This window comes from Gymnogyps californianus, chromosome 21 (assembly GCF_018139145.2).
Source record: "Gymnogyps californianus isolate 813 chromosome 21, ASM1813914v2, whole genome shotgun sequence".
NCBI classification, from domain to species: Eukaryota; Metazoa; Chordata; class Aves; order Accipitriformes; family Cathartidae; genus Gymnogyps; species Gymnogyps californianus.
Window position 1 is genome coordinate 4,909,454 of NC_059491.1, and position 24,812 is coordinate 4,934,265.

General features: G+C 44.8%; 1 protein-coding gene across 3 annotated transcripts in view; it reads left to right on the forward strand.

Annotated features, from left to right (window-relative positions):
* The first annotated feature begins 355 nt into the window (after positions 1-355).
* SPSB1 (splA/ryanodine receptor domain and SOCS box containing 1) overlaps positions 356-24,812 on the forward strand; it is a 38,978-nt gene continuing 14,521 nt past the window's right edge. For all 3 annotated transcript variants that reach the window (XR_007767604.1, XM_050909540.1, XM_050909542.1), the window contains exon 1: positions 356-429. The gene's annotated coding sequence lies outside the window, so the exon portion shown is untranslated. The remainder of the gene's footprint in view (positions 430-24,812) is intronic.

The window sequence follows — 24,812 nt, forward strand, 5'->3', positions numbered from 1 at the left end:
CGCCCTGCCCCGCTGCCGGCTGCGCCTCCGGGCCCCGCGGCCCGGGCCCGCTCCGCCGCGGCGGCCCCGCCGCTTCCTCCGCGCCCCCGGCCCCGCCCCGCTCCCCGCCCCCTTCCCGCCCGCGGCGGGGCGGGGCGGGGCGGGGCGGGGAGCGGGCCCGGGCGGAGCGGGCCGCGCCCCGGGCCAGGCCGGGGGCGGAGCGGGGCCGCCGCCGGGCGCTATTTGGGCCATGTGACGGGCCGGGCCCCGCTCGCCGCGCCTGGCGCCGGGAGGAGCTGGGGTGCTGCGGCTCCAGCCTCCCCTCCGCCGCGGCGGGGGAGCAGGCGGGCGCTGCTTTCTGCGCTCCGCTGCGCAACCGCGGCCCCGGGAGCAGCCTCCGGCGGGGCCCGGCCCGGCCGCTGCCATGGTCCGGCCGGCAGCCTGGGAACGGTAGGAGCCGGCGGGGGCGGGGGCGGGCGAGGCGGGTGGCGGGTGCCCGCGGGCCCGGGCGGCTCCGCGGCGGCCCTTCCCCGGGGGTGGCGGCGACCGGCCCGGCTCCCCGCCTCGGGCTCTGGGCTGCCGCGGCCTCCGCATGCCTCCCTCCCTCCGCGGAGGCGCCTCCGTTCCCGGCGGGCGCGGAGTGGGTCTCTCCTCCCCGCTCCTCTCCCTCCCTCCCGGCCGTGCGAGCTGCCCGGAATCGGTGCCAAGTTAAAAAACAACAAACGCCAGGCTGGGGTGAGGCCAAGCTTTCTGACCCGCCTGAGCGGCTCGAAGGCACTTGCAAGCCCCGGGTGGCTCGGGCACCGTCTCGCGTTTGCTGTGGGGCTGCACATCAGTGTGGAAGGCCCCGTCCCTGGGGAGCACTGGTGTCAGTGGGGCACGGTCACGGTGGCTGGGCCCGAAGCCCTGGGGCTAACGGAGCACCCGTTGCTCAGGCAAGCATCAGGGCCTGAAGAACTCCCAGCGTTTGCAAGGCTCCTGGAGCTGCGGTTGGGATGCTGTGAGATGGGTGGCTGCCAGAGGCCAGCTGGTGTAAGCTGTGTGTAGATTTGAAAAGCAAACACTGATAATGTCAGTTCAGAGATCTTCAACTCATTAAGGAAGTCGGGTTGTTTGTTCAGTGTCTGTGGTTACAGTGGTGGTCTCTGGAGCACACCTTACAAGGCCTAATTAAGGTGTCTGGTCTTTTACTACATAAACCTATGCTAATACAATGAGAGCTTATATAATGCTGTATCTGAAGTACCTAGACTGTTGTTATGAGAAGAGATTAATCTTGCTGTAGCCTTGTGCTGAAGTATGCCATTTGTTCTCCTTATTACCTGCCTGAGAAGTGGGCAGTCAGTGTGGCTGACGGCTGGTGGTGGCCATGCCTTATTAGAAACGTATGAATTGTCTGAGCCATTGCTCAAGATAAGGAAGTTTACAAAATGATTGTAAAAATGGGAGTTGCTAACTTGGAGAAAGATCCGCACTTTTTTCCTGGTAGCAATGAAGGATGAATTTATGAACCTTTTGTACTAGAAGCAGTCTTTGCTTTTCCCACCCCTCTAATGTCTGACTTCTACACCAGATTCTGCATTGCAAAGCACAGTAGTATAGGCAGCTTAGTCTTGCTGGGTGCAAGTTGACTGCTAAATTACCAGGACCAAACTATGGGGAGTTTCCAGTGGCTTGCAGTAAAAGAGACCTGGCTATAGGATGGATGGAGTCAAAGTGGCTATCCCAGCCTATGAGGAAGGATATTTCTGTAGTGAGTTGATAAGGGAACTACTGGGAATGCGATGGAGCCGTGGTACTGTTTACAAAGTGAATGGTGATGCCGAGAAGCACTTAACTGGCTTGTGGAGGAGCGTCTTCCCTGACCAACCAGTGGCTACTGCGCCTGTCTCCTCCCTGCTCTGTCAGTATGCCTGGCCACTGGCCCTGTCATGGCTCTCAGTAGTTGTGATGATGGATGCATAAAGCAGCAGTTTATTCTTCTCTCCCCTCGAAGACAAAGGATGAACTTCAGCAGTGTATTCCTCTGGGGGGCATCGCATTGTTGCAGTACATCAGCTGCAGGCTTTTGCAGGCTCTCTCCTCTACTTTAGAGGTTATTGAAGTGCGCTATAATGTGGTTGGAGTTTGTTTGTAAACTTATGTTACATACTTCTGAGATGTGGGTTTGTGTTCCAGGAACTGGCTAGCTGGTATGTGCTGCATTTGTGTGGAGTCAGTTCACTGCTGCTAGATGCTGGATGTGGAAAATGTGCTCTGCTTTTTGCTCTCCTGTCTTTTTTTTTTTTTCCCCTGGCTCCCTACATTTCCTTTCCTCAGAAAAAGTGAAAGCAGTCTGCAAGGGCTGCTTGTCTTGTCAAGTCTGTCTTGCAAGGGCTAATTAAGAATTCATGAAGTTACCGGAATTAAAAATCTGTAGTTAGTGAGCCAGTCGGGACACTGTGTATGCCAGGCTTTGTGAATGAGTGCAGACTGTACTGACAGTTCATCTTCCAAGTCAGAATGCAGTTTTTGAAGAACATGTGGAAGGGGGTATGCTCTGTGGCTGTCTGAGGTTTGTCTCAGTCAAATTTTGTGGCTGGTGCCAGTGAATACACTGGAATTTGGCAGCTGATAGGCTGGCTCTGATAGGCCAATGCAAGTTGTGCTTATAGTTTTGGGCTGTGGTATAAATGTACTGACTGAGTCTGGAGTCACTGAGGGCTTGTGTTGACAAGGGGAGTGAGGATTAACTGGTGTTGGCAGGGAGTATCAATGAGATGACCTCACCTGGGCTGTGCTTATCTTATGTCCTGTGGAAGGAGGCTTGTACATGTATTAACTAGTAGAGTGACGTAGTATTAAAGCAGTGGAGAAACAGCTTACTAGACCTGCATGAACTATACTAACAAGCTCTGTTTTGGTATGAGTTTCCCTAACCTTGACTCTACCAAAGGCTGGTGTATGTGGCTGGCTGTGAAATTGCTGCCCTGCTCCTTTATATTTGCAGGCATGTGATGTGACTTAGCAAGTTCAGTTGCTGGTGCAAGATACAAGTTAGACACTAGATGCTTCCAGACAAAGCTGTGTAATGCCTGAAGAATAAAAGTGAGTAAGTGTCTGAGAACCAAGGTTACCAAACTGCAGTCACTGGACTGCTTTGCTGGTGGTCATTGCAGAATGGGTTGATGTCAAGGTGTTGACTCACTTCCAATTACTACACTGCTCTGAGCAACAAAAAAACTTCCCTTGAGTTACTCCATGTGAGTAACTGCTACAGCTGCCACTTTTAATAAATAATTGCAGGGGGATGGGGGTGGGGAGGTTAGTGCAGTTGTCCTTAGCAAAGATGGGATGTGTGCTATGGGAGATGGCCAAACACATTCTACTGATTGTGAGAGAACCTAGCTTAAAAGTACTAGTTTCCAAGCACATGGTGGGGGAGAAAGTGCCACTGTTAACTGTGTTTCCTCAGGGACTACTAAAGCAGTAGTTCTTTAAAAGAAGTAGGGAAGGGTTGTTCATAGATGCCCTTTTAACTCTGTACTGCTCTGCCAGCATAGGTAATGCTTTCAAAGTGCTTGGGCTAAAGTAAATTGGTCTGTTGCATTGATCAGGAAATTCTCTTCAGGTGATCATACTTTGGGTGAAGTAGTATCAAGCCTAGAAAGAATATATAATGGATCTGTGTTGGAAAGATCCAGCAGTCTTGTTGGGCAACTGAGTATGACAGGAGATGGAAGGAAACTCACTCTTGTGCATTGCAGGATGCCTTCCTGGAGCAATTACAGTGAGTTGTAGAAATTAAATATAATGTGTAAATGTAGTGATGAGTGTGACTGAGATGTAGCCTTGTCTTACACATAGGAGAGAAGTGCAAACCAAGTTGTCTGAAGGATATGAGCATGCTACTGGAAACCAGGATGTCTGGTTTGGTGCCTACCATTGTATGTCTGCTTCTGCTTGCCTCACAGCTGAGAGGTCAAGAACAATCTGTTATCTACCCTGATCCTTCCACCAAAAGACAGACTGAAACACTTAGCTTCTGCTGTGTCTCTGCACAAACAGCTTCACATAAATGTCACCAGGAAAAAGTTTGAGAGCAAGAGAATGGATGTCTGTCAGTCCAGCTCTTTCACTGACTTTCTTTTGTCCTAGTTATCTTCCTTGATAAACTTGCAACTCTGTAGTAAACACTCGAACACATGTGCTGCCAGTGTTGTTAGGTCTATGTTTGTTTGGCAATTCTTCCCTGACTTAGTTGCAGGAATTGACATTGGTGGTAGTGAAATCTTCCTGCTGTTCAGTGATTGGAATAACTGACCAAGTACCAAAGTGCTAAATCCCTCTACGTCTTCATAGGCAAGGTTTGACTTCCCTCCCTTGCACTCGGTCCAGCTGGATGCTTCTTTTCCTTCTTGAAATATGAAGGTTTCTTCACGCCAACCAAAATGTCTGTTGCAAATGCATCCTATAATGGGGGATTTAAAAGCCAGCAATTTTCTAATAGTGACTTCTTAGCTAGTCACTAGAAAATCTGTCACAATCTGCCTGAAACAGGGATACAGTGTGATCTTGAAACAAACCTGTCTGAGCTCTGGAAGCAGGCTGTGCTAGTATGGTTTTGATCCTGAAGAGGCTCAAGAGTTAGTGATGCTCCAGAGTTGCCCATCTGGAAACAGTGTGTGACTAAGGAGTGTTTTTATACAGCGAATGTGATTTAAATCTTCATTCTGGGTGTTAATTGGGTACGGGAGCTGCTTTCTTCTGTAGCTGTGGGGTGGCACGAGCTGCCTCAACTCTGTGTAGCATTTAAGGGAAGGAAATACAGCAGATTTGCCCTAGGAAAAGGGATTTGGTGAGAGCCGGATGCTATATTGAGGTCCACCCCCAGCATGCAAAGGCAGTGAGTAAGGGTACTGACAGAACAGTCAGCTGAACCATGAATAATGTCCTACTGTTGAGCTGAAATTGAATAAAACTTAAACTGTCCCAGCCCAATGGACTGCCTGGGTACTGCAAGATGCCTTTGCAGAGGCCCCTTCTTTGGAAAGAGTACAGAGGGAAGAACAATTTCTTAGCATGTTAACTTAGCGTACGTTTGAGCTCTGAGCCTGGACCACTGGGATGAACAGATGCAAGTGCTGGCTAGTGAGATGGGTGCTTGGTGCTGTCTCATGACTGCTGGGGACAGTTCTTTGTCACATGTTGTCATGCCTGGGATTGGGCTTAAGGTCCAGAGCTTTCCAGGCCAGCTGGTGCTTGTGGGAATCTGACAGTATTGTGTGTGCCCCAGGGAGTGTGGTTTAGAGGGATGAGTGTAGGGCTGCAAGCCAGGGACAGCTGTGGGCTAATCCTTTCTATACATCTAACTTGATGTGTGGTCTTGCTTCTATCACTCAACATTTTGCCTTAGGGTTTTTAAAAAGGGAGAAAATGAAGCTAGCTCTTTTCTTGTCTGATCACCTTTGTCAGGGATGGATACTAATACCAGGTCTTATTTAATGGGATCTACCCTGTGGGTCATCAAAGCAGTAGGAATAGAAAAGACTTATGATGCAGGGATTTCTGGCAGTGGGGTGGAAAAAGTGGGAAATGTCTTTTCTGTCCACAGCGTGGAAGTGCCACAGCTAGCAGTGGGGGGCTTAGCGTGCCATTGACTTTCTAGTTTCATAGTTTTGTGTTGTGCTTAAGCAGCATTGAACTTCAGCTTCAAAGATTTTTGAATTAACATCTTTTTCTGATCTTAATAGAGAAGCAGCCACCTGCCCTTGCATTATCTTTTTTCCTTTACTCTGGATAGTCTTGTCCACTAACATTTTTCTTGTCCTATGGCTCTACTAGTTTTTCCTCTTCTAGAACATGTGAAGACAGACTTCAAACTGCAGCAGTGCTGCTACTGTATAATAGTAAGGCTTTTAACCTGCAAACCTTTCCCTTGGAGGAGAAAGCATTTTACTTAAAATCCAAAACACAAAAACCAACCAAAAACCACAACCATCTGCCTGATTTCAAAGTGAGAGCAACAACTTTTGACTTGAGAGCTTTGGGGCAAAAGGTGGTAATGTCTGAATGGAGTTACCAAACATGGGCTTTTTCTTTTAGCCTGGGAGGGGAATTTGATGAAGCTTGTAAGTTGGAGCAGCTGTGTAGATTTTAGTTTAAACTGCTTGCTTTGGATAGCTGGTATGTTATCAAGTCAGGAATCTCTCCTGAGGAGATCCCAGATGGGCCTTGACACCATAAATGTACAAAGGCACTCAGTTGCACAAAAACTGCAGAAACAACTTAGTTCTAAAGAACGTGAGCCACAGATGGTAAACAGCCAAGAAAAGCAAGCAAGGGATAAGGCGAAGCCGTTCTCTACATGAGAAGGCTACATTGGTCTCAGATGTCTAGAAATTCTTAGTTTAAACTTTTGAGAACTTCACTGTGGATAACTTCTGGTTTGAATGGCCTTTTGGAAGTTAAACTCTACATTAAGTAGAGATGTGAAAACTGCCTGGATTCCAACTACAGTGTTTGGAGGTTTGAAGGAAGTCCTGGAGTTTGCCAAAGTGCAGTTCTTACCTAGATACCCTAATTCATTGTCATATGGTGTTTCAGGATCCCTGAGTCTGTAGTTGTGTAGCCTAGTGAGCTGTGCTGCAGGGAAGGAAGCATTGCTTCTCAGTGAGAAGAGAATAATGACCCTTGAAATGCTTCCAAAATAGTATTTGGTCCATACTATGGAGGAATTGGGACACTGGGTATGTGGAATGGATGGGATTGGTGCTGGATTGTCAGCAGTTCTACATGGGGCTTATCTCTTTGATAGTCTCCCCATGCTATTTAAAGGCTAAACTGGTCATGTTATTGAACTTGGACAATGAGGGAGGGATTGCTTTGTTCCATACTAATCCCAGGACATCTGGGACTTCAAGTTTCAAGTGGTGCCTATGTAAAGAAATACCTAAAACTTTGTGGGCCAGCTGGTAAGGGGTAAGCTGGACTGGGAGAATTAGTGTTTATGTCCTAGTTCATGTGAACTGTTGAACAGCTGCAGAAGAAACCTGTTGACACTTCTGCTGGAAAGAGGTTTGGGGCTGTGTGAATCCAGAAAGTACCTGGCTTGACTCCTATGGGCAGGAAATGTAGTTGCTTGGACCTTCTGTTCTGGGGTTATATGATAGGCATGAGGTGCTGCAGGCTGTGCTGTGTTGTTACCTTACAGCTTGCTGTCAGGATTCTGCACTACTGGCTTGAACACTTGGCTTCCTTGCCTAATGTCCCACACAGTTTCACTACTAATGTTCTGGGGTTTTCCATGTGGCATGTTGTGCACTTCCAGCTGGAACAAGATGGAGCTGGGGGTGGGATTGAATCAATCTAATGAATATGTTTCATTTTTTTGTGAGCCAGGGCATTGCTTTCCTCCCTATTACCTCACAGCTTTTTTGGAGTGCTGTGTGTCCCTCTTGCAACAAGGAGCAGACAGGCAGTTATAAGTGGTTTCAGCCTCAGACTTGACTCTGGTATTGATTCAGGCACATGCATCTCTTAGATCTTGCTAGCATAGCTTAGTTTGCAGCCTAAGAGGAAAAGGGCAGAAGGCCTGCACACATGGCACTGATTCCAGCAGGATATTGCTGTAAGGTTAGGTATGTGGCACACTGTCTTGCCAATGTACAGCTGCTGTGTAGAAGTTAAAAAGGGGCAGCTAATCTGCTGTGAAGTGGCTGTGAGCTTGGGTAATGGTGAAAATCCGGGGAGTGAAGGCAGACCAGCATGGTAATATGCTACTGGTTTTCCAAGTTGTAGGTTTGACTTGCTGTATGTTGGGATGGGGAGAAGAGAAAATGGCAAAGTGTGTATCTTATGTTTATTAATATGGGTCCATTTCAGTGGCTGAGGTTCATCCTGGAATTTGGATACTGTAGTTCATTCTTAATATCTGCCTTAGTTAATTGACTTTGAGATGACCTACTCAAGGACCAACAAGCTGCTAAATAGTTTAACTTTCTTAACTCAGTGTTTGCAAGAAGCAGCTTTTGAAGGAACTGAGAGCTTTCCTGGAAGGTTCACTCTACATGTTCCCCAGCTGAATCTTCCCTGTTTTATTGAGGTACTGGTGTTCCTCATGTGCTTCTGATGTTCTGGGTCTGAGGCATGCCAAGTGGCTCTAAGATGTTGCTTTCAGGTGAGATTGTTGAAGGGGCAGGTCATGTGCTCACACAGGCCCAAATCTGCACTTTTGGCATGAATAACATAAAATCCTGAGGCTTTATCTGAGTAATCAGATAAGTGTGGACACTGAACTGGATTTGCAAGAGGCACAGCTTTGTGTGTCAACACTTTAAGTGGGAGGGGACACCTGACTAGAGAGGGTCTGGAAGGAGCAATAACCCACATCTGCAGGCAGGCTGTGATTGTGCAACTACCCTCCTGCTTGCTCCATAGCCAAAGCAGTGTACTGTTTTACTAGGGGAAACTTGCCAAGTATGCTGTGTCACTCCAGGATGGCAGATATGTCCAGATGTTTGCCTACAAGGAACTCCAGTGAATCTGCTGCTTTACTGAGCTTATTATTTTTGGAAGAGGAGAATCTTTGCTCCTAGGTGTACTTGCGTACATACTTGGTGGTATTTTTTCTATAAGGACTTTCTGCTGCACATATTTTCTCCAGAAAGGAATTTGGCTGTGACTGATGAGGTGCCTTCAATCTTTGTCCCTTGATGTAGGGATATGGTTGTAAGTACGTGCTGGTGTTCTGTTCCCAGCCAGATCCCCCTAAGGTAGAACAGCTCAGCTTGCTGCTGTGGGCACAACCATGTGGCAGCACATTAACAGTGGGGGTAAATAGAATTTCCATTGACTGCACATTGCTGATGGGACATGTGCAGTGTCCCCTGACTAAGCTTATTAGGCAGAAGCAGGTTTGGGCTTTAGGCCAGAGGGGTGGCATGGCTTTTTGTATGCATCTAGGAGCATACAAGAACAAGATAAGAAATATGGCTTATCCTCAACTGGGCTATGTTTGATGTGATAAGTGTAGTAACACTTTTCTGTGAAAGTGGAGAAGGTTGGCTGTTGTTGGTTTTCTTATTTCTGGTAAGAAACAAGAATTGAATGGCTCTTAGAGCTTTAAGTGGGAAGAGATTTCTTGATGCAGGTAAGACCTTAGTGGGCACTGGGGATCAGTGTGCTGTAGACCATATATTAAGACTGATGACAAATCCCCCTGTGTATTTGAGATAAGAGAGGTTTTTAACCTGATGTTCATTAAGGTGAAGAGGAAGGATAGGGTATTATAACCAGTACTTGTTCGGAGGTGTGTGCTCTTATGTTATTTGGATTAGGCTGTCTTCAAACCTTCCAAAAAACCCCAGCCAATCCCCAGTCTAGACTGTTCTTGAAAGAACACTTGGCCTCATGAGAATCTCCATTTCAAGGTGCAAAATGTACAGTAGAAGGCTCATCAATGATTTTACTGTTGAGATGGCTTTTGTGCTAATGCAGTGTTCAATATACTCTTAAATCGTGTTTTGACATGTCTAAGACACCCACAAAACGAGTTTGTTGTGGAAATCGTGTCTGACCCAGGGTTGTGGTGCTGAATAGGTATCGAATAGAAGTCCTGTCCTTAGGCCTGAGTGGACAAAGCAGATAGCCCAGCAGGTGGCAGGCTGGCAGCAGTGAAAGAGATGGCCTTGCAGGTTGCTGAATGCAACCCTTTTTTGCTTGCAAGTCTGGTAGAAAAGCTGGGCAGTGCAATTAATACATGCCTAGATGCATTTATCCAGGGTGAATATCTCTGTAGCCAGGTTTTTCAAGTCTTAGTATGGTATCACCAAAGCATTGGGACTATCTGTAGGGGATGGGTGTGTAGGGTGAGTTCAGCTTATATTTTCATTGAGTATTAGAAGTAGTAGTGTAATGAATTGACTGTAGAAATAAAACTGCAAGGTAGGTTTTTTTCTGGTGGGAGGTTTTTAAGGGAGGAAAATACTATTGGATGTGGTGGCTTTGTTTGATATTCTAGGCATTAGATATTCTAGACAGTTTACATCTATTCCATGTTTGGGAGGTTGTGGTGCACTGAATGGTGGGTGGCAGTGGCCTTCTTGTTACTTTCAAATTGATGCTTGTACACAGCAAATCTTGGCAAAGCTGTCCAGCCTCCTCAAAAAGAGGAGTTAAGGACTTCAGCAGCAGCTGAAAAACAGTTGAACATACTTTGGCTGAGACTGGCCAGCCTTAGAAAAGACAGAAGCTTAGATACTGAAGGGAACAGCTAACATAACTGTGCCTATATCTCTACAGTTCTTACTCACTAAACACTGAAAAAGCAAGGCAGCTTATCTTTTCTGCTTGTTCCTAAGTATATTGAGTGCATCTTTCTTAAGAGCAGATCTTTTGACTGTTTCTACAAGGTTTCGTCTTCTCTCTCTATTTAAGTTCTATTAATATGTTTCAAACTTGGTTTCCTAATTGGAAACTTTTCATTGATGTCATGGGAGCTTTCTGTGGCCCACATCAAATAGCTTGGTTCACCAGGAATTAAGTGACTGTACAAATGTTTATATTAAACACTTATTTAGAAGGCATGTTGACTTATGAGGACCTATGATGACTGTGGTATGTTGGGAGGATAGATTGACTGTACAGCTTTTGTCTTGCCTTTGAACTGTAAAAGTACTGGCAGCTGTTTAATGCCTAGATAAGACAACTCAGGCTTGCTTACAGCTAATGAACTTGTCCCATCACTGACTGTTGTGCTGTTTCTTGTCTCTTACATTGGAGATGTTTTTGAATGGGTAACTGTAATGGAAAGGACTCAGATGGCAATGTCTGGAATAGTCACAGCAGAAAGCTGTCAGCTTAATTACAGGTACTGGAATTTTGCTGTTTTAGAGATGAAACCCACAGTTTAGTCTGCTGAGAAGCCCTAGGGAGGGAAGGAAGAGATGGTGAACATGTGTGTTATAAAAAATCTGCTTACTCAGGCTTCTGTGGTGGTGTCAGGGCATTTGGAAGGTGGAAACAGAAGGCATAAAAACCATATTAGCATCCCCTCTCACCCCCAAATAGACCTCAGACTTTGAGCAGTGGCCATCTTTTTCCTTCCCTGCAGGAGATTGAGCTTACTCCTAATTTAAAGGAAAGATCTTCTCAAAGCTGCTTGGGGTGTTATGGAACCTTCCTTATGAACATCATGTGCTAGTAGCTACCATCTTTGCAGTAGACTGTCTTAGCAGGTAGCTGATCAAAACCTTTGCATCAGTCAGCTTTGCAAGACTTACTGGACCTCTGCACAAAATTTCATTATCACACATGGCTGTGTACTCTCTGTGTATGCAAGACCAATCTGTTTCATAGTTATGGGGAACAGAGGGAAGTCTTGTGTAAAGCTGCAAACTGTGTTCAGTTACTTCACTTTTGAGAGGGCAAAATACCTTTGAAAACTTATTCTTTGAACCTAAATTACAAGAGCAGCAAGGCTTTAGGAATGACTTTGTTATCTGAGGTTAAGCTTATTGGTGGGCAGAATCTTTTCAGGCAAAGAATGTTTAAACACTTTTTCACTGCTCTTTCCAAAAGTTACAATATTGAGCTGCTTTCAGACTTAACTGCCTGGAAAGCCAAAAGTGTCCCTACACAAACTTAAACTGAGATCTCTGGTATGGTGCTCTGCCTTGAAAACAAGGTAGATGCTTGATACCTAAAGGAGGAGATTTCATTTCCTTTACACAAACTTTCCTTCCAGTATCCTTCCTCAAACTGATGTTGAAGTTGTCATGGATACTTCTAATTGCAGTCTTTCCATGTTCCAGCATCATGCCTGTTGAGGTAACTGTTGCTGATTCTGAGCTGGGAGGCTTTTTGGAAGCGGATGATTTGGAGAAATATTCTTGTGGCTGGGCATAAAGATGGACTGCTCCATACAAGATTTAATCTTGTGAGTCAGGATGATTATGCTAAAGTGGCCCAGAGTAAAAATTTCTGTGCTTTCAGATACTATCTGAAAAGGTGATACTTAAAGCTGTTTACCATCAAAAAGCCTGTACAAATCTGTCTCTTCAGCCAATATATTCTGTCTCTTCAGCAATATATCCCCTCTGCATGGTTCAGAGCATGACTATCTCCTAACCAGTTGTTCTAGTTGCATGTGCTGAAGCAACTGATGTGAACTGTTACTTCATACTCACTTTTTCCCAGTGAAGAGGTACTACCACTGCATACATTGGCAGTGTTGGACCTAATCATACAGGTTTGCTTCGTTGCTCAAACAAAATGATTCAGGTGCAGCTTAATGTTGGCACACAGGAGGTGATGAGGAAGCCACTTAAAATATCACTTGATTTACAGAGCTTAAGCTAGTGAAACTGTTGCTTAGGAATGCATTTCTGAGTGCGTCCCAGTAAGACTACGGGACAAATTCCATTCCTTGCCACTTGAACCAGCCGCTGTGGACACTAACATTAGTGAAGTGAACAGTGCTGTAGGTGCATGTCTTGGTCGTGCTTTTTGGCAAAAACATTTTTTCTGTATTACCACAACTGTTAGAGCCAGGAAAAAGTTGCTCTTGGACATCTGGCCACCTTACAGTGCAGATGTCCTCTGAAGGCAGCATGTGTATTCCTGCAGCCATCGTTTGTATAATGTGCTTTAATCCATTTTGTTTTGGTGTGCTCTGCACTTTCAAATCTGATTTGTCTAGTTGTACTTTTATGGGGATAAAACTTCAAGCAGTCAGGCTAGAAAGGCTTCCTAAAATTGTGCTATGTTATGTGAAGCCTTTTGCTGGATGATGTAAGAACCCAGCTGAAGGTGACTTTTGGTCACCCTGCCTATCTCGACCAACCACAGCAATTTCCAAGGACTCTTTCAGGTAATGGTGAAAGCAAAACATTGCATCATGCTGAGACTGTGCCCAGCTGTAGGCTTCAGTGAGATGTACAATGTCTGTCTTCCTAATTATGGTATGTCCCAGGTCAATTATATTTAAACACAGAGTCCAACCATGTCATTAAACTTTTTTGGTTAATGACAAGTCAGAAATCTAGTGAAGCATCATCCCAGAATGCTCTGCTTTGGGGAGTTGCTGTGTATGTTCCAGTAAAGCTGGCAGTGTGAGTTGTCTCTTGTGTAATCTGTCTGCCAGGAATATCCTCTTAGTTCAGCACTTTATTGAGAGCTGCTGTGAGATGGCTTGTTGCTTGTGTGTATTCCTGGATGTGGAGGGCTTACCTTACTAAGCATACTGATGGAGTGGTTTGCTGAATGTTGACAAATGTCTCAGCACTAGTCTGTTGCATGTTCATCTGGCTCTTTCTTTGGGTTTTTGCTCATGTAACCAATGTTTGAGTTACATAGCTTCTGGCAGCTGCCTCAGAAATGAGGTGAATGCAACTTTAGAACTGGCAAAGGGTTGGGTCAGGCAGAGTGTGCTATGTTGGCTTTGCTTTGCTTGATAGTTTCAAACAGTTTAAAGGTTAGATAGAAGTAGCTTTCCATATTAACTGCTAATCAGTGGAAAGATGGGGATCCATGCTTCTGCTGCAGAAATCCTGGGCTGAAGTAAAACAATAAATGTGTGCATGGTAACCAACATAGCATTTAGAGCCAATACAAGATTTGCAGAATCTGTTTCATAGCTAGTTTTCATGTGAGCTGCTTGTACCTTGTACTTTTGTGCTAGTTATCTGGTCCTCTCTGGATGCTTGCACCAAGCTCTAGCAGATGAAGGTTGATGCTACTAAATAGCATAGGGAAAGGGCAGAAAACAGTCCTTCCCCACCCAAAACCTCAGGATGGCAAATCAAGGTGACCTTCAGTAAAGCTAATGAGTCTGCATAGTAAAGATATTTAGAGGAACTTGTCTCAGAGGTACTGGGGTGGGGGGCAGCCAAGAGCAAGGTGCTTATGCGTTCTCCCTGCTTAGATGGTGCAAGTGGCATTGCAGGACATAAATTTTCTGTTTGGTTTGTTTCCAGTGGAAGCCTATTGTACACCACAGCATGGCTGCTCTTCCTAATGTTTTCAGTGCTGTAAAAGCTACCATCTCTTGCCCTAATGTGTGACGTGCTAGTAAATGCACTTAAAACAGAGCACAGTTGACCTATCCTTGATACACTTCTGTGACAAACTTCAGTGCCTCTGTTACAGGACTGGACTTGAGCATGTCTAAAAACTTGTGTTATATAACAAAATCATGATGATCCTGACTTGACTCTTTGCAAAGAACAGACTGTACTAGGCAGACAAGAAATGTCAAACTTTTTTCCTTTCTCTACTGGCTTGCAAATGGATTGCAAGCCATTTATGCCCAAATATTCTGGAGGTGTTCTGCCATGGTGTGACTCTGCTTCCTTTTTGCTAACGGAGATTGCTAGGAAATTGCTTTCCCTTTGGAGACTTGGAGGGGGTGAGGGAATTGGAAGCTGAAGGGGGGATACTGTGGACTTGAGCAAGCCAAGGTGCTTGATTATACTGGAATAGCAAGTTTGGATTTGTCTGGACTCTTCACCTCAACTGGCTGTTGCAGCAATTGGAGAAGAGAAATTGCATCTTCCGGCTATGTTGTTGGATTTGGAAAGGGTTTTTCCACAGCTTTTGTTATGTTTTAAGAGTAGTTGTTGTTCCCAGATCAAACTTGAATAGAAAACATAAGGCTGCTGCCAGCTTTGTCACAGACACCTTTTATCTTGCATTCATCTCTTCCAAGCAGATGCTGCTTTCATTTCTTCTACTTTTTTGCTACAAGACTAACATTAACAGCCCTTTGATGCAGGGGAAGAAACTGTATTTCAAAGCAAAGTACCTAGTTAACTTTGATAATAAAACTGTTTTTTCTGTCTTGAAGGTAATTCTGTGTTCCTTTGAAACAAATCGGAGGGTCAGAAGCTGCTGAACCCTACTTGCTCTAAGTTAACATGCAGACCCCTCCTTGCCTGGGAACATCAGTGACTGTTCTTTTTGGGTGGGAGGTGTAGGTGAAGCTGAGCCTCTCAAGGTGAGGCTGTACGTGGGGAAGAGGGTGGCAGACATTGATGTTGATGCATAGTCTTCCTCTAGATTGTTTTCCTTCCAGCTGATTATAAGCTGCAGTGAGTGGCTAATGCTATCACAAGAGTGTCAACCACATAGCTCAAGGTGGAGCACAGCAGTGGGAAGGAGCTGAGGAGAACACAAGTCTTCAGACACTTCACTGTGGTGGTGAAGCAATCTGTATCCTCTAGCCAGACAGTGTTGTTTTTCCCAGTCCACCCTGCCCTCCCTAGCCTTCCTGCCTTCAAAGACTTGTACTGAGCATGAAGTTTGTATGAACATCCAGCTTCTGGCTTTCATCTTTTCCACTTAAAAAAAATGAGCCCTGTTCCTGTAAGGTGCAATACTTCCTAAAGGGTGGTGTGGCTAAGCTGCATGCATTGGCAGGATTGTTTCCAAGGGGAATGCTGAAGCATGCCTGTCCTCATAGAGAGGGCAACTTGTGGATAAGGCTGAGCCACAGCACTGCTCATGTAGCGGGTGACTTTGGGGAATGACGAATTCTAAACTTAGGCCATGGCTGGCTTGGCTAGAGGTCAGGACATGGAAGAAAAGATGGCTATCGTCATTTAGCATGTTACAAGAACTATCTGACGCAGCAGAGGCACATCTGATGTGCAGGTTAGGGGTCCAAGATCTCATTTGAGAGTAGGAGCTAGGGGAAATACCTCCTAGAAAATGGTAGAGGCCAGATGCTTTTGGAGATGAATTGCAAAGGCATTTTTTTTTTGAAAGTGGCAGTGTTGGGTTTTTTCCATGTCTGCCTGGTCCTACTGAAACTACCAGACTTACTGAGGGAGGCCACAGAAGGGTGTTTTGCATGTAGACAGGTGCTGGAGACATTGAAGAATGTGACAGGCTGTCAGGTTAGGAAGTCTAAACTTGATTTAAAGAACCTGTCACGACTGTGTGATGAGCTCCTGCTTTGGATGCATGTACAGGGATGTTGACTTCTGAAAACATCCTTTTGTGAAGTGAATAGAATGGTTTCTTAAACAATATGAAAAAAATCACTTCCTCAGTGACTCAACTGTCTCCTCTTGTGAGGTTTTTGCCTTCAGTGGTGACACCCTCAGTCTCCACAGACCTCAGGACAGGAAAGACCTGAATCAATAGTTTAAGCTGTGGAAGATTGACTGGGTCTTTATACACGAGGATGTAACTTCAGTCCTCTTTTTCAACACTTAACAAGCCCAGGATGAAGAGATCTGGGTAAACATTGTAGAGGGATGCTGAGTTTTTCCATGTGGCAAGGTAAGACAAAAAGACCTGTGAACTAAATCTGTGTTTACATTGCTTAGAGTAATTCCTTCTCTGGTAAGAAGGCACTAACAGCTAGTACAAGAGGCTGAACTACATTCACTTGTTTAGGATTTATTTGATCTGAGGATTAATGCTAAATTCAACCTGAAACTGGCTGATTAAGAAACTGGAATGACTTGAACAGGGAGGAAGATGCATAACCCTAAGTATAAGGAGAAATTTTGTCACCATGAGGCTTGTCAAGCATTGGAACAGGTTGCCCAGAGGTTGTACAGTCTCTATTTTTGAAGGTTTACAAGAGTAAACTGGATAAAGCTTTGAGTAACCTAGCCTGACCCTGCTGTGAGGAGGAGATTGGACTAGAGACCTCCTGAGGTCCTTTCCAGCCTGAATTAGTCTATGATTCTATGAAATAAGCTTGTATAGGTATCTTGCTGTGATGATATCAGAAGAGTTAAATTCTGGATGTGGGTAGGCTGCTTTGTTAGTTGATAAACAACAAGACTTATCTCCTGCATAGCCAGGCTAGAATCTGGGGTTTTTGGTTGTTTGTTTCCCAGCTTGTCTAAAACTCTCATAACCAATTTCTGTCCTACAAATCGCCCTGAAACAAAGGAGATGAATTACTTGTTTGAAGTCTCAGTATCACTACTAAAACTTCTTTACTTTAATTAAACTTTTGTATAAAAAAAGCTTTCTTCTAGTCTTGTCTCAATGTCAAGGGTGACCTACAAAACAAAATTTGACTCTGATTTAACTTCACAACTACCCCCTATCCTGCAGTATTGCTGAATACTTAGTAGTGGCAAGTCCTTTTGCTTTGACAATAGTATTGTTCCCTTTAGAGCAGGCTGTCCTTGGAAGGACACCAGTATTTCTAGGTTCTCATAGCAGCCTCATAAGCTTGCTTTATCTTCTTCCTCTGAGCCCATCTGTCAGGAGGTCATCATATAGGGGTTTATTTTGTCATAGCAATTGGCAGTACTTGGTACAATGCTATGCCTCTGAATCCTTTGCAAACTTGTTGCAGTGCTGTGGGCTGGACAACAGAGCTAGCTCTTGCTAGTTGTTTGTCCCTTCTGGGACGCTGGAAGAATGTGGTAGGAGAGACATAACTGAGGGATCCTTTCTCAGGGAGCAGTGAAGGACTAAAAAGCAAACAGTACACTGACCAAGCAGCTTCCCTCTGCTTTCTGGATTTATAGGAAGGAGCAGCATCCTGAATTGTGTCCTTAAAAGGTGTTTGGGATGTGGGGGAATGATTAACAAGGCAAATCATCTTTCTGCTCAGTATTGTAGGAAAAAGTTCATATCCCTTAAATCCACAGGATGACAGATCTGACTTGCAAGGTATAACTAAGATCAGTCAAATGTAGCTTTGGAAATGTTTTTCTTCCCAAGCAATCCTGCCCAAGGCCTTAGCAGCTGTGCTGTCTGCCTTTGGGCTTGTTACGTGATGTTCAATAAACCAAGATACAAAACAACAGTTACTGAACTGCAGTGCTTCTAGGCTTCGCACTTAATTTGACTGTTTGATGTCAGCCCCTCTCTAAAGAGGGACATGACTATCATAATAGGTCAAAGGAGGACAATTAACTTAATCCCTTGACCTGGTGGTGAAAGGGTGGAGGGAAACCTACTGTACAGGCTAAGGCAGGCCGCTGGTGAGAAGGTACTGCTAGCAGCAGTTTTTGAGCTGGTGGAAAGAGCGAGCTTGGGGAGAAGTTGTGCTTGTTATACTGCATCCTTCTCTACCCTTTTTTCTACTTAAAGCTCTGTGTAGATTGGGTTATGCTATAGCGCTGGTCATGTGTAGAAAGACACAGTAGCTATGCAGAGGTCCTTAACTGCATTAAGCTCCAGGGTTATAGATTTTTCTTATGTCTTGTGATTTGATTGCCATAGTATCTGATCATGTGGAACAGACTCAGTCAGGAAACTCATTAGTTCCTGACTGAGGGGCTTGCTTATTTCCTCCCTGAATAATAGTAGCAAGCATGCATAGTTGGATGGGGGGCCTTCTACATCCATCCTCCTGACTCTGGTGGGATTGCTGTGACAGTAGAGGTCAACACAGTGACTAAATGCAGACTGTAAAAGGGAGGATGAAACGGATGAGCTTGAAGTGGAGCGTGATTGTTGAATGTGAGGAAAAGGATGCCAACTGAGTTGCTGAGGATGCAAATGTAAATAAATTGTAAAACTGGAGGGGAAAGAAAAGCTAACTTTTGCTTCCTTAAATGTCAGGGACAAAGCAGCTTTTTGTGAGGAGGAACCGAATACTGTCCTGCTGGGTATTAAGTGCACTGGGCCTTGGAATTTCCTACTCAGTAGCAGGCAGTTTGTGGGGCATCCTCTGTGGTGCTGCTGTTCACCTTTTGCCCCAATTGTCTCCCTGTGATGCAATGATGAGAAGTGTACAACACTTTCATTGACCTTCTACCCATACAAAAAGTGTTTTTTTCCTACCCATACAAAAAGTATTTCTTCCTACCCTACATGGTAGGTTGGTAGTGGTATTGCTGCCCATCTAAATGGGGGAAATGCAGATCCAAGGAGGTGATGTGCTGAAGCTTTGCAAGCTGAGTGGCATGAAGCAGGGATGGAACATAACTTCAGTTCTGCACCATAAGGCTCTGATTTTGCTGTGACTGAATGTGCTGCTCTGCCCTCTTGCAGAGAACAGTATTCTGTTTGTGGTGCTGTAAGAATCTAATGCCCTGCTTGGAGGGAGCAGAGAGACGCTGTTGTAAGGGACCAAGAATTATTTGTTTCTAGTACATGGCCCAGATCTCAACTATGCTTTTTCCATAGTGCTGATGAGTGGTACCAGACACTTGCACAACTTCCCCTCTGGCATAGATGTATTTGATGTAGATACATGTACTGAAGCTTCAGACACAATAAACCTATTTGAGGGCAACAGGCTGAGTAATCTGGTGCTTGGCAGCTGCTCTGTTTTGGGGATTTTTGCTTTACTGTTAGCAGTGCTTGTGACATCTTTAAATGAAAAGAGGAAGGAGGAGGCAGTAGCTGGGCAACCTTAATATTAAAATAGCTCAAACTGCAAATGGTTTTCCTGAGAGCAGGCATCTTGCTGGATTCTACGTGTCTCCTGACAGAGTATACTGTATTGCTTTTAGGAGCAGGGATTGAAATCCTTACAATCTGCTGTGTACCTTACATTTCCAAGCCATCTGTTTGAGAAAATGCTGCTTTTCAGGTCTATAATACCCAAATCTGTGTGACTCTAGTACAGTAAGGGCTCAGTTCCTGTTCTCATGCAGGTATTAGTACTTGGTGTGTACTAGGTGACTTCCTTCAGCTCTGGGCTCTCTGTGTTTATGGAGGTGGTGTGCATTGCCTTATTCTGCCTGCTGAAAGCAGCACAGCAGCTATCCTGGAAAAAAACTAGGACTTCTAAACTAGCACTTCCAGCAATTGGGATACCATAGTTTACTCTTAAGCCTATGACAAGCCCAACCATGTTGCTTCCCCCATTCCTTTAAACACATACTGTATGAGAAAGGCTTTCTAAAAATTTGCTTCTAAGCAAAAGATAGCTAAAATAGGAGGCTGACCTCCCCTGAACTGGGAGAGGATAGTACAAGATGCAGCTGTACAAGTGTCTTTGCTCTGCCCTGCTGTCACCTAGGAAGGAGACAGAAGGGGAGTTTTGGTAGGTGGCTGCTGAGAACTTTAACATGGATTTCTTTTAATGCAGCTGCTGCTAGCATTAAACCACAGTGATTCATTGTTAACTGTTTCAAGGGGAAAGCAGTGCTTTGTTACCAAAACCTTTGTCCTGATGGCTTGTTTTGTTGGCCAATATTGCTGTCATAGCAAAAAAGCACTTTTGATACAGGAGTGGAAACTCTGGACAGAGGTAGAAACGTCAAGCTTCATGCTTTCCACCAACTGCTTCCCTTCCCACCTACTGATTATCGGACAAAACTAAAGAATCGAGATACTTAAATGGACAGGAGGGATGGACAGTGGGCTGTGTAGGCTGCAAATGAGTAAGCGGGGAAATAACTAAAAGCAGGGAGTTCTTGTGCAAGAGGGTGGCTTATTATGGATTATGTGGGCTTCTTTAATGCAAATAGCTCTGAACATAAACATCTACTATTTAAAATTTATGGTGGCTTAATTGTGGAGGAAATGCCTTTCTAAATGCAGCCTATCTTGGGATGTTATGGCTCCAGTGCTGGAGGGCAGGAGGGAGAAACATTAGGCAGGCAGGGCAACTTGGCCAGGTGCTGACTGTGTTTTTCAAACACCAATGCTGAGCAGTTTGCTACTCCACCTATTGAATGGCTTCTGGAGGGTAGTGGCTGTCAAAATAATTGCTGCTTGCTTCTGCTCCTCTTGTGAGCTGGGACAAATGTCTGTAGCACAGGGCAGTGAAACAGCTTGAGCAACAGTATCATCCTGGATTGGTTCCCCAATTCAGTCTTCAGTGTGATTGCACTAATGCTTGCATTGGTACAGCAGGGTGAGGGAGTGGGATGGGAAGGGCTGGGGGAAGAGAAAACAGTAAATAATAGACTGTTGGACTGTGGCTTTCATTGCACTGAAACGAGGCCTGACCTGATGATCATCGTCTGGTCCAGCCAATAACTACAGTGAAAGGGTGGACTGTCGTGCTTCCCCTGCTTCTCCCCACTTCTGGATCAATTTTCAACAAAACCTGAGTAGCTGACCAACCTAGTCACTGTATTTGAAATACTTTTGAATGGGAAGCTAAAGCAGACCAGTGTTGTAGTTTAACTTTGTCAGGGCAGGTACCTCCTCAGTCCTTTGTCATTTCTGTTCATTTTCCTGACACTACTTGGACCATCCTTTGTTGATAACTTTGCAATTTAGGTTTTAAGGCATGGTTCAAAGGTAGACTTTCTAAATGCTTGATCTTCTCTTGACTTTTTGTGAGGATGGACTAAGTGCCCTGGAAGACCCTGGGACTTCTTCCTGAGTAGCCATCTAACCTACAGGTCCTAAAGATAAGCTCATTTGAGACACTTCCATGCTGGCTGCATTAGCACTTGGCTGTCTTAAAGTTGCTAAGCTCCTTGTACAGATAAAATGACAGCCCCAATCTCTGAAAGAGTTTTTATCTAAGAGCAATTCTATATGGTATCTGAACAGAAGCCTTAGTATAATCCTTGGTTATAGAAGAATTTTTAAAAACTGAGTTGTTCTTTAATTTTAAGAATGTGTGGCAGTAGAAAAGCAGCATGGAGTTGGCTGATAAAGGACATGGAAGTTGTAAGACAAGTACTGTTAGACAGTTTACTTGGTAGTTCAGTCCTGCAAACTAGTCTTTCAAGTGCAGCTTGTTTATAAAGCTGGGGTTTTTTGTGTTTGCAATGTGCCAAGCATAGGTTTCAACCTTACAGGGACGGGAGGCTTGCTCTGGAAGCAGTGCTTGTTTACATGCAAAGTCTCAGTAACATAAGGAAAAATCAGTTGAAGGTGGTTGGACAGGTACAAAGGTGTAAGAAAGGTGAACCTCTGGACAAGGTGAAAAAAGGTTGTATTGTGACCTTTCTTCCTGCTACCAATGTGACTATTTCCCGTACTTAGTCTGCAAGCAGATAGAGCAATCTCTTGAGTGCATGTAAAGAAATCGGAACTGTGAAAAGACTGTGCCTTTTGCAGGTGACTTCTGCTGGTGGTGTATCTATGCTAGCCTAGTTTTTTCTCCTTGGAATAAGCTCTCCTGAGACACTAGTGCCTTTTTCTTAAGGCAAAGATTGCACTGAAGCAACCTGGGAGCAGCCTTCCATAGTTGTATCAAACAGTCTTAATTTCAATACAGGCGAACTCCATCTCCAGAAAATGGATTCTTGATGCAAGCAATGAGGAAAAGCATCATTTGTCTGATGGATCTATCCTGGAAATGGTAGCAGGAGTTAAAAAAATATGACTTTGCCAAATGTGACCAGTGAGATGAGAACCTGGTATGTGGGAAGTATGTCTTGCCTGGACTGGAAGACATTTGATCTGGTGCTGCTATGTTCTCTGAATGGGTATCTGCATGTTGAAGCGTGCAGAGAACTTGCTGTGCTGGTGGAACGTGTTGTAGCTGGAGTGCTATAGCCTCCCATAAGCTGCTCAAACCAGTGCATCAGCTGTAAACAGCTTGCACTCCAGAATGGCTGTGCTGATGGTGGTGTGCAAAGCACTTTGAGTGGGAACAAGGCTGTACGTAAGGGCATAGTAATTGCATTAACTTACTAGTTTTTCTCCAGGCTCTCCGTCTACAGTGGCTGCATTGCTTTGTGCCCCTGCTGTCACATCTCCCTATACTTTCTCACGGGAAGAAGGGAACTGTGTGGATCTTCCTTGCTCCTATAACAGCACATACAGGTGCTGTCTCAGCTCAGACCTAACTGCCAAACCACAGCTGTTTTGCTGTTTCCTCCAAAAGAATCTATCTGGAGTGCAGATCTATGGCTCAAAGCTGAACTTGACACATCTGATCTTCATCAGCACTGTCCCCACTATAGCCTGTCCGCAACTTCTGCATTAAAAACAAGTGATGTCTGCAATTCACTTGTATGTATTGCTAACTTGAGAGCCACAGGCAAATGGTTAGGCTGCTAGCTGAGCTGACTCACATCTGAGCATGTGACAATCTGTTTTGTGGCACTAAGCATGATTCAGATGCTGAATTCTACCTGGAACTCAAGTTCATCAAGTCAGTCCTTTAGGTTTGTAACCGCTACCTGTAAATACTTGCTAGAATACAGAGTTTAAAGTTGTTTCTGGAAAATAGCACTTCACCAGTCAGCTACAAAAAAATATTCTAGACCAGCAGGAAGTTAGAGAGGAGCAAAGGGGAGAGGTGTAAGGAAGGTCAGTGCTGCAGCTGCAGATGTGGGACATGGGAAGGGACTCCGGATAAATTTCTCAGTGCTTAGCTAAGATGCAGAGCTGTCAGTCCATGCGGGATGGTAAACTCAGGGCTCCATCCTGCCTTATGGGGGAAGAGCTTTAGTTGCTGGCATTCTGGCCTGTTCAGTCAGCTCCTACTCACTGTGTGTACTTTACCGTGGCTTCTCTCAGGCCCCATGGTCAACTTGGCAACCCTGTTTATGCCATATAATGCTGCTTACTCTGCAGTACAGGTGCTTGTATGACTGTGTGGCGGTGTTCTGCAATGTTAGGGATATGTGTTTGGAGTAAATTTCTGTTGTACAACTAGCATGCTGGGAAACCAGAGCAAATTGCTTAACTCCTTTTAATATCTGGATGCTACACTACCAATAAGTGAATTATTTCTAGCCGGAGTCTCGTTGTCCCGACTTGAACACAGTTTTTGCTCTGTAAAGGCCACAGACCATGAGTAAGGGTGGAAAGGAAATGGACACATCAGACAAGGGGATAAGGAGAAACTGTGCTGTTGGCAATGCAGAGGTCTGAAGCCAGCAGTAGTAATTGTTGAACCTATATAGCTTTCTAATGCTGCTGTCTTCAGAACACTGAGGACAAAGTGTCCTCAAGGTAGTTTTTGGAAAAGGTACAAAAGAATTGCTTTAGAGTACTGATCTAAGTAGACTGACCATAGGAAGATGAACTAACAGTGCCTCATGCCAAAAACATAATGGCTTGCAGTGACTGAGTCTTCTATAAAAGCTGATCCCAGCTTCTTATGGATGCAGATTACAAGCACTCAGGCTGGCTTCCTCTCCTTCTCGAAGGAGGCAAGGAAGCAGAGGTCCTGATGAGATACTTTTACTACCATTTGTCCTTTAAGGAAGGAAAGTCTCCAGCCCAACATCTTGTTATGAAACAATCCTTTCTGCAATACCCTACAAAGTATTCTCAGGCATGCGGGATGGATGAGAGGTCATGGATTGTGCTGGTGGACAGAGCCATTATGTCAGTATGGCATGCTGATCTTAGTGCTGTGCCTGTGAGTACATGTTAGTCGTAAGTGGGAGAGGGTGTGGAAGAACACATGTTCCACTGTGGTTCTGAAGGCTTATTAGGGAAGAGAGTCTGTCACTAAGTACAGAGTTTGAGTGAAAAGGAGAACTTAACTCCAAATATTTGACCATTTTAAGACTTGATGCCCACCAAAGATGGCATTGCCAGAGCAGGTGAATGGCTGGAATCTGCCTCTGAGAAGCTATTTTAAAAAGCCTTGAGGAAACATTGTGCCTGGTCTTTAACATGCAGTGGGCATGCATAAGGTACCATATATAGAGCTGTAAAGAGTCTAATGACCTTTCTGAAACATGCACTAAACTTCCTCTGTGAGGAAAATCAGCCTGAGTTCACTTTTTTCATTTAAAGAAATATCTTGGTTTCTCTGCAACCAAAATTGCCATTTGTAACTAGCCTTTAACAGGAGAGAAGATCTCTGGCAGGAACTTGTGGTACTTTTGTCTGAGTTGCGTCCATCGTTACAAATACTTTGCAAAGTAATCTCTTTTCTGTTGCCTAGTAGTCTTTTCTGCTAGATTATGCAGCACTGCAGTTAACAGGAACTGGCTGGGTAGGTGGACAGTGGAAACTTGCTTAACTTGGTTTCTAGTAAGTGGCTTAGTTGAGGA